Source organism: Urocitellus parryii, chromosome 4 (genome assembly GCF_045843805.1).
Source record: "Urocitellus parryii isolate mUroPar1 chromosome 4, mUroPar1.hap1, whole genome shotgun sequence".
NCBI classification, from domain to species: Eukaryota; Metazoa; Chordata; class Mammalia; order Rodentia; family Sciuridae; genus Urocitellus; species Urocitellus parryii.
The window spans coordinates 78280533-78290159 of NC_135534.1; the positions used below are offsets into that span (position 1 = coordinate 78280533).

The window sequence follows — 9627 nt, forward strand, 5'->3', positions numbered from 1 at the left end:
ATGTTTGGGAGGCTTCTAGAATCACTATTCATCCTGATTGTTTAAATTCTTCCCTAAAAGTCACTTCACAAAGATAAGGAGAGAGGCTATTTTATCAAATGCCCAAATCCCAGCAAGAAATAACAAGATTTGAGAAAAGACAAGAAAACAAAATACAACTCCAGAAACCAACTTTCAAGAAATGGAAATCTAACAAAAATTTTCAATATTTTTCTTAGAGAAACTCAGTGAGGTAAAAGAGAGTTTAGGAAAGAAATCCATAAGGAACATGAGAATGTCGCATGGGAGAGAAACACTTGGTTAATAATTGTCAGAGTTTTTGAACATTTGGAATATAGAAATCTATTTACTTCTATAGACTTGGGAAGTTCTCAGGTATTATTGATTCAAACAGGCTCTCTGACCCCTTCTGTGTCTCCTCTGGGATTCACATAATGAATATATTATTAAACACTACAGCATTCTACAATTACCCTAGGCTCTTTCCATTTCCTTCATTGTTTTTTGTTTGTTTGTTTTTCTGACACAATAATTTCAAATGACTTTATTTTTGAACTCACTGATTCTTCTGCTTGACAAAAAACTTCTGTGAAATATCTCTACATAATTTTAATATGGTTATTGTATTTTGATCTCCATAATTTTTGTCATATTGTTGTTGTTTTTAATATACATGATATTACGGTGTGTTTTGACATATTTTATGTACATGGGGTAAAACCCATTAGAGGTTTGATACCATTCTTGTGGTTGCACACAATGTGGGATTACACTGGTCATGTATTCATATGTGAGCATAGAAAAATTATGTCTGGTTTTTCTACTAACATTCCTATTCCCATCCTTTTTTTCCTTCCCTTCCTTCCCCTTTGTCTAATCCAATGAGTTTGTATAATTCATTTCCCTACCCTCCTTTTGCATGAGCTCTCTCTCCTCCAGCCAGGAGGTCCATGGAACAAGGTAGAGGAGAGTGTGGCTGCTGAGTCACTAATCAAGACCTCCAGAGACCAAGCAGGAAGCAGGTCTGACTTTATTACACAATTACCATGTATTATACTCAAGCAGTAGCTAAGCAAATTACAGGCAGCCACCAATGCAATTTCTGCTAACTGCCCTTGCAGCAACCAATGGAGGAGTGGCTGTGGAGCAGGCGCAGGGACTGCAACTCATGGCCTCACACCCAGGGCTGTGCCTATGGGGTATGCTGTTCACATTCCTAGCATGAGGGGAGTGGCCTGCTACTCAGATACCCTTAATGTATGCCATGTATGCCGTACTCCATGCACTTGTCCCCACAACCCTTGTTATAGGTTAGCATTCACATATCAGAGAGAACATGCAACCTTTGGTTTAGGGGCACTGGCTTATTTTATTTTGTATGATATTCTCCATTTCCATCCATTTACTGGCAAATACCATAATTCTATTATTATTAATGGCTGAGTAATATTCCATTGAGTAATATGCCACATTTCTTCATCCATTCATCTGTTGAAGGGAAGCTAGATTGGTTCCATAGCTCAGCTATTGTGAATTGTGCTTCAATAAACATTGGTGTGGCTTTGTCACTGAATATGCTAATTTTAAGTCCTTTATGTGTAAACAAAGGAGTGGGATAGGTGGGTCAAATAATGGTTCCATTCCAAGTTTTCTGAGAGATCTCTATACTGCTTTCCAGATTGGTTGCACCAATTTACCGTCCAACCAGCAATGTGTGAGTGAACCTTTTTATCCACATCCTCACCAACATATATTACTTGTGTTCTTGATGATTGCCATTCTGACTGAAATGAGGTAGAATCTCAGTGTAGTTTTAATTTGCATTGCTTTTTAATTGCTAGAGATGTTGAACACTTTTTCATATTTTTTTTGACCATTTGAATTTATTCTTCTGTGAAGTGCCTGGTCAGTTCCTTTGCCCATTTATTGATTGAGTTATATGTTGTTTTGATGTTTTTTTGAATTCTTTGTATACCCTGGAGATTAATGCTGTGTTTGAGGTGCAGGTGGTAAAAATTTTCTCCCATTTTATAAGCTTCTGTTCATGTTCTTAATTGTTTCCTCTGCTGCGAAGAAGCTTTTTAGTTTGATGCAATCCCATTTATTGATTCTTGATTTTACTTCTTGTACTTTAGAAGTCCTATTGAAGACACCTTTTCCTGAGCCAATAGAATGGAGAGTTGGGCCTACTTAGTTTTACCTCTTTGTTAATATTCCCATGCTGCTCATCATCCATTTTCTGATTTTTTTTTCAAGTGTCTATTTATGTTCTCTTATACCCCACTGAGATTCTTTAAGAAAAATGTTGAAAATTCTTTTTCAGGTAATTCATAGATTTCCATTTATTTAAAGTTGGTTTCTAGAGATGGAATTTATTTTTCCTTTAACTGGGTTATGTTTTCTTTTCTCATCTTAATCTTGTTATGAGAAACAAAAGACACATGATCAGACTGTCAAAAATTAAAGACATAGTGAGAAAACTGAAAGGAGCAAGAGAAAAAAAAGCTACTCATATACAGAGAAGTTTCCATGTAATTATCCATGGATTTCTAGACAAAACCTTCACAGATGAGAAGAAAAATGAATGGTATATTTAAATTTAAAGTGTTAAATCTAAGAAAGCTGCTAAGCAAAATGCTATATCTAGAAAACTGTATCTTAAAAGTGAAGAAAATACAAAGTCCTTCCTATATAATCAAATTTGAGAAGGTTCATTATCACTAGTCTTCCCCTACAGGAAGTGATAAAGGGTATGCTTCAGTTTGAATTGAGGGCAGTCAGAAAACAACACGAAAATACTTATTCACAAATACAGAATCCTGAAATACCATAATTATGTTGCATAAATCACTTTTACTTCTGATCTACAATATAAAAAACAATAGCATAAAATAACTATCAAAATACTAATTTATAAATTCATTATATTGTTAACACAATGTGAGGAAGGGCAATGTAAAGGGGTAGAATTTTGCATGAAACTGAAGCTAAGAGCTTTTTGCTTTAAAATGGCACAACCAAATTCATCAATACATTATGAAGGGCCAAGTGGGATTTAATCCTGGAATACAAGAATTGTTCAACATATAAAAATTGACTGATGTAATGTGCAACATTACTAGGATGAGAAACAAAAAACAAAAGATCATCTCAATTGATGTAAAAAAAAAGCTTTTGAAAAAATTTAACATTTTCACAATATAAACATTCAAAAATTAGTAATAGATGAAAATTGTTATCAATATTCTCATTGGTGAAAAAATTGAAAGATTTTTTTCTTTAAGACCAGAAAAAAAGCACAAACAACTTCTCTTTTGATTTCTATTCAACATACTACTGGAAATTCTAGCCAAAACAATTATATGAGAGAAAGAAAAAAGAGTCATCCAAATTGGAAAGCAGTAAGATAGATTATCTCTGTTCACAAATTATTTTTAAAGGAATTATGAAAACTACTAAATGAATTCAGAATAGTTGAAGGATACCAAATCAACCCAAATATTCATTTTTTCCTATAGATTCACAATGAACAATTCACAGAAAAGTGAGAAAACAATCTCACTTATAATAGCATTAGAAAGAATAAAATAGAAATAAATCTTACCAAGAAATTGAACTTATACCACAAACTACAAAACACTGCTCAAAGAAATCACAAGTAAATGGAAAGATTTGCCAATTTATAGATTGGAAAAAAAGTATTACTGCTAAAATATCCACACTACCCAAAGTGATCCACAATTTCAATGCAATCCCTATCAAAATTTCCATGGCACTCTTCCTTAGAAAAAGAAAAAAGTCTTAAAATATATATAAAATTTTATGGGCCCCAAATAGCCAAAATAATCTTGAGAAAGAAGAAACAAAGAGGTTTCACACTCCCTGACTTCAAACTATATTATAACATAGTAATTAAAACATTAAGGTACTTCAATGAAGAGAGATATATGGAACAATGAAACATAAAGGAGAGTCCAGAAATAAAATTCCATAAATAAAGTCAACGAACTCGTCTTTGACAAGAGTGCCAAAGTTATGCAATGGTAAAGGAATAGTTTCTTGCACAAATTGTATCAGGAAAACTGGATATCCACATATAAAAGAATAAAGTTGAACAAAATATAAAAATTTACTCAAAATTTGTTAGATAATAACACATGACCTGAAAGTATAAAACCTCTGGGAGGGAAGGGAAAACTTAGGGGAAAACGATTACATTGGAGTTTGTGATGTTATCTTACATATGACAGCAAAAACGCAAAACAAGGGGGGGGGATAGAAAAGTGTGATCACATTAAATTTAAAGACTTCTACAAAAACTAAACAATTAACAGCCTGAAAAAGTAAATTATGAAATATTGAAAAGTACTTGAGAAATATCTATTTGATAAAGGTTTGATGTCTAAAATATAATACACCTACAACTCAATGTCAGCAACGTTAAATAATTTGATTAAAAATGGGAAAATGACTAAAATAGACATTTCTGCAAAGAATAAATACAAATAGCCAATAAGTATTAAAAGACGATTTGCATTGATAATCATTACGGAAAATGAAACCAGAAACCACAATGAGATATTACCTCATAACAATTAGAATGGCAACTATCAAATAAATATGTAAATAAGGCACACAAAATAATGTGAATTGACAAAGATGTGGAGAAATGAACCCTTGTGAATTACTGTTAAAAATTTTAAATGGCTGAGGCTGTAGCTCAGTGACAGAGCACTTGCCCAGCATTCTTAAGGCACTGGGTTTGATCCTCAGCACCACATAAAAATAAATGAATAAAATAAAGGCATACTGTCACAACTACAAAAAGAAATTTAAATAAAAATGTAAAATGGTGCAGCACTTTTAAAAACAATACGGAATTTCTCCCATTCCAACAGACCCCCTAAAAAGTAAGATAGAATTACCATACAATTCAGCAATCTCAATTCTGACCATGGATCTAAAAGAAATGAAACTTGGGCTCCAAAGACATATTCCCTCTGCATGTTCTTTGCAGCTATATTCACATTAACAGAGGGAAGTCCTTGGAATGTTTATCAATGGATAAACAGGTTTTTAAAAAGTGGTATATACACAAAATGGAATATTATTCATCCTTAAGAAGGGGAAGTCCTGTGATATACTGAAAATATTGATATATCTTACTTTCCTTTTAACTAGTTTAAAAGTATTTTCTAATTTATTTTGATATAACGTTTCTATTTTTGTGCTATTTACATGTGTGTTACTTAATTTCCAAAAATTTAGGAGCTTTCCATATATTTTGTTATTTATTTCAGTTTAAATCATTGTGGTGGACATACAAACTTTGTGTGATTTTAATCATTTTATGTTTGTTGATACTTATAGGTGTAGAACCTGATCCACCTTGATGTGTTCTGTGCACAGTTAAAATAATGTAGAGGAAGAATGTTTCCAGACTTTAGCACCTACCTTGTACAATATACTTGGTGCTATGGGGATAAAGAAGTGAAACTGGGTTTACCATGAAGAAGCTTGACTGGCTTTGAAGAGAAAGGATCCCAACATAAGGAATTCTACACCAGAATTGCAAATTCACCAATGGACCTGGTTGGTTTTGGTTATGCAGCCCTTGTGACATTTGGATGCATTTTAGGATATAAGCAGAGAAGTAGTGTTCCGTCTTTGATTGTTGGTCATTGTTGAATTTTTGGCAGGCTATGGAGCTTACCAGGTCTCCATGGACAAATGAGATGTTGAACTATTGCTATTTACAGCTTTCCTCATGGCTACCATAATGGGTATGAGATTTAAACTTTCAAAAAAATATGCCTATGGGGCTGTTTGCAGGTTTAAGCCTCAGGATGATCCTGAGACTTACTTGTCTTACTGTTGCTGTGAACTTCCAGAAGGGCTGAAAACTCATTTCCTGTCATTCCACTGTAACAGGCAGAGTATATTCTTTGTATTTAAAAGATAAATTTCTGTATAGAATGTCAATTCTCTTATTTTATGTCAGAAACAAAAGTAACACTCTCCCCTCTAGTATGAACAATAATTTGAGGTAGTTTTTTTATTTAACTGCAAAAACTTGAACTGTTTCTAATTGTCAAGTACTGTTTTCAATAAAGGTGTTTAATGAATCCCAATATACTCTTTTATTTGCTTTGTCTATCTTTACCTCTGTAGCGTTGTTTTTGACATTTTCAAATACTTATGACTCAAGTAAATTTAAATTAAACTACAACTTATCCAATAAAGGAATTCCCTAAGTGGACATCACAGAATACAAAAGTATTCATTTATCACTTGTGTTATGTAAGATTTTTTTTCATTTTAATTTTATTGCTGCCAATACTAGTTTTCCTTTAAATTAATTCCGTTCTCAACATACTCTAACAGGATGGATAAGTATTCAAATAAAAACAAAAGTTTTTTTTAAAAATAAAATAATTTAGAATTTTTTGTTGTTTTTATAGTTTGCTAGAAATAACAACTAGGTCAAGTGGCTGATACTTAATGTGTATCCGTTGTATCCTTATAAATATTTTATCCACATGTTAATTTAATTATTTTAACAAGAATATATAACCCTACAAATACAATTTTTGTCTATTTTTTCTCTTTATAAGCTTTTGTGTCATGTGATTTAAATAGCTGTTATTTTTTGGTATTAATTTTTCAAGTTATTTATATATCCTGGAGATTAATGCTCTGAGATGCAGGTGGTAAAGATTTTCTCCCTTTCTGTAGGCTCCGTAATGTTCTTGATTTTCTTCCCAGTGAAGAAGCATTTTAGTTTGATACCATCTCATTTATGATTTTTGCTGATAATGGATGGATCTGGAGACTATCATGATAAGTGAAATGAACCAATCCCCCAAATCTAAAGGTAGAATGTTCTCTCTGATATTCAGATGCTAAAACCCAATAAGGGTGGGGAGGGAAGAGTAGAAATTCATTGGATTAGACAAGGGGGAATGAAGAGAAGGGAGTGATGATGGGAAGAGAAAAGACAAATTAATTAGACATAGCTTTCCTATGTTTGTCTATAAGTATACCACCAGTGAAACTCTACCTCATGTACAACCTCAAGAATAGATTCCTAATTAGAATGAGTTATACTCCATGTATGTATAATATGTCAAAATATGTTCTACTGTCATGTATACCTAAAAAAACAAATTTAAAATTTTTACAAAAATCTCTATTGTTACATGCATTTTCATTTTGGATAATTATATATTCTTTTTTTTAAGAGAGAGAGAATTTTTTAATATTTATTTTTTTAGTTTTCAGTGGACATAACATCTTTATTTTATTTTTATGTGGTGCTGAGGATCGAACCCAGCGCCACCCCGCGCATGCCAGGCAAGCGCACTACTACTTGAGCCACATCCCCAGCCCCTCACTATATATTCTTATTGAATTGACTGCTTTAAAATATATATAAGGCCCATCTTCCCCATATGTCATATAACATTGAATCCAGCAATATATTTTAAAAGTACAGCAAGCAGAGGCAAGAGAATCATGAGTTCCAATCCAGTTTCAGAACTTAGCAAGGCCCTGTCTTAAAAAAAAAAAAAAAAAATTAAAAAGGGCTGGGATGTGGCTTTGCCACTCAGTTCAATTCTCAGTACCAATAATAATAATCTATGAATATATATGTATATATAGCATATAATTATGTAGTTTTATGTTGTATATGTAGCATTATATTTGTATTAGAGTATAGTATGATAATATAATTCAGCATATGAGCAAAATATTAGCATAGATATTTTATAATCATAAATAAATGCATAAAAATATTTGACAAAAATTCAACATTTACTCATAATAAAAACTCTAAGCACAATTTGAAGGAAATAGTCTCAACCTGATAAGCAGTATCTATGAGAAAATTGTGCCCTGAGTGAAAGATTAAATTCTTTCTCCTTTAAAATTAAGGAAGAGTTTAAAATTCCTTTCTATTAAATATTTTACTGGAGGTAGATCCTAGTTAGAGCAATATGACAAGATAAACCATGCAAATGAAATGGAAAAAAAGCCATGAGTCCTCATTAACAGATGGAAGACAACCTATGCAGAAATTTCTCCAAAGTAAGTCCCCCAAAACCTGTTAGAATTAATAATCGAGCTTAACAAAATTATGCATCATAAAATCAATATGCAAAATGTGGTTGCATTTCTATATACTGTTCATAGTGAGATTAAAGTAAGGTAATAGAGGCTCCTAGGGTACAAAATTTAAGAAACACTCATTTTAAAAGTGTGAAATTAAAGTAGAAAATGTTTACAATAGCATAAAAAAATCCTAAAATCCTTAGTGACAAATCTAATAAAACGTGTTTAAGATCTTTATGCTGAAATCATCAAAAATTGCTAATAGAAATTAATGACAATTTAAGTTCATGAACAGATATACTTTTCATTAATTAAAAGACCTAAATTCTCTCAAATTGATATAAAGATTACATTCGACTACATTAATTTCTCAAGTGTACTTTTTATGATAGAAATTTACAAATTTACTTCTGAAAGTAAAAAACTAGAAGAAGCAAAACAGTTTTAAAGTAAAACAATAAAAATGGATCATATTATTTGATTTCAATATTCATTCTAAAGCTTCAATAATGAAGACAAAGAATACAACATATACTGATTGCATTTATGAGAATCTGGAAAGAGAAAAACTTAGAAGAATAGAATTGGATTTTAGTTTAGGCAAGAGCTAGTTTTGAGGGAAATAATATTTGCAAAATGGAACTAGGGAACATTTTTGGATGTTGATGATATTCTTTATCTAGTTTGGCATCCAAGTTATACAATTTGCATATTTGGCCAATTTGTAAACTATTTCTTTAAAAGAGTACACATTGTGAACATTGAGCATTAGTAAATCTGACTTCTTAAAGAAAAATGTGTCATTGGAGGAATGTGGATTCCATTAAACCTGGGATTGCCTGGTTATAATGGATGTCTCTATTAGTGATTCTCATTAACACTATAGTTCAGAACTAGCAGTTTACTCACCTTCAACTATTTTCACACTCACTCACATTGCTGCCATTTATTTATTTATCACTCACTTGACTAATAACTCACTCACCTGTTTATCCATCCAACAAATCTCCCTTATGCTTCTACTAGTGGGCAACCATTGTGCATGATAAAAAATCCTCAAGGGTGGATTCAGGACACCTTTTATCCAAGTAACAACTGACCTCTTTCCTATCAGTGTGACCTCAAGTAATTGTATGTTGTGCGATTCTAATTTTCCTCACCTGTAAAATAATGCTAACAATACTTACCTCTGGGTAAAGCTCTCTTGACACAGTATCGGGCATATGCCTTAAAAAAAATCCTCTTTCCTTCCATTTATGCCAGTTATTTCCAGAACAAGACTTAGAGTTTCTGGCATCAGAATCACCTGCTACATATTAAAATACAATCCTTAAGAAGGAAATTGCAGAAAGTACATTTTAACAAGTACTAAACTGGGCATGCCCTGATGCTCTGATGCCTACCAGCTCCACCTGTTTCCAATGTCTACCTCCATTCTTCACAGGTGAAATCTCCTCCTGAATGATCTCACTGAATATATAAGAACAATTTTATTCTTTTACTATGAAGGATCCT

The 9627-nt window shown here is 32.2% G+C and overlaps 1 pseudogene; it reads left to right on the top strand.

The window, feature by feature from the left end:
- Positions 1-5583: 5583 nt before the first annotated feature.
- LOC113191692 (transmembrane protein 14A pseudogene) lies at positions 5584-5900 on the top strand (annotated as a pseudogene).
- The last annotated feature ends 3727 nt before the right edge of the window (positions 5901-9627 follow it).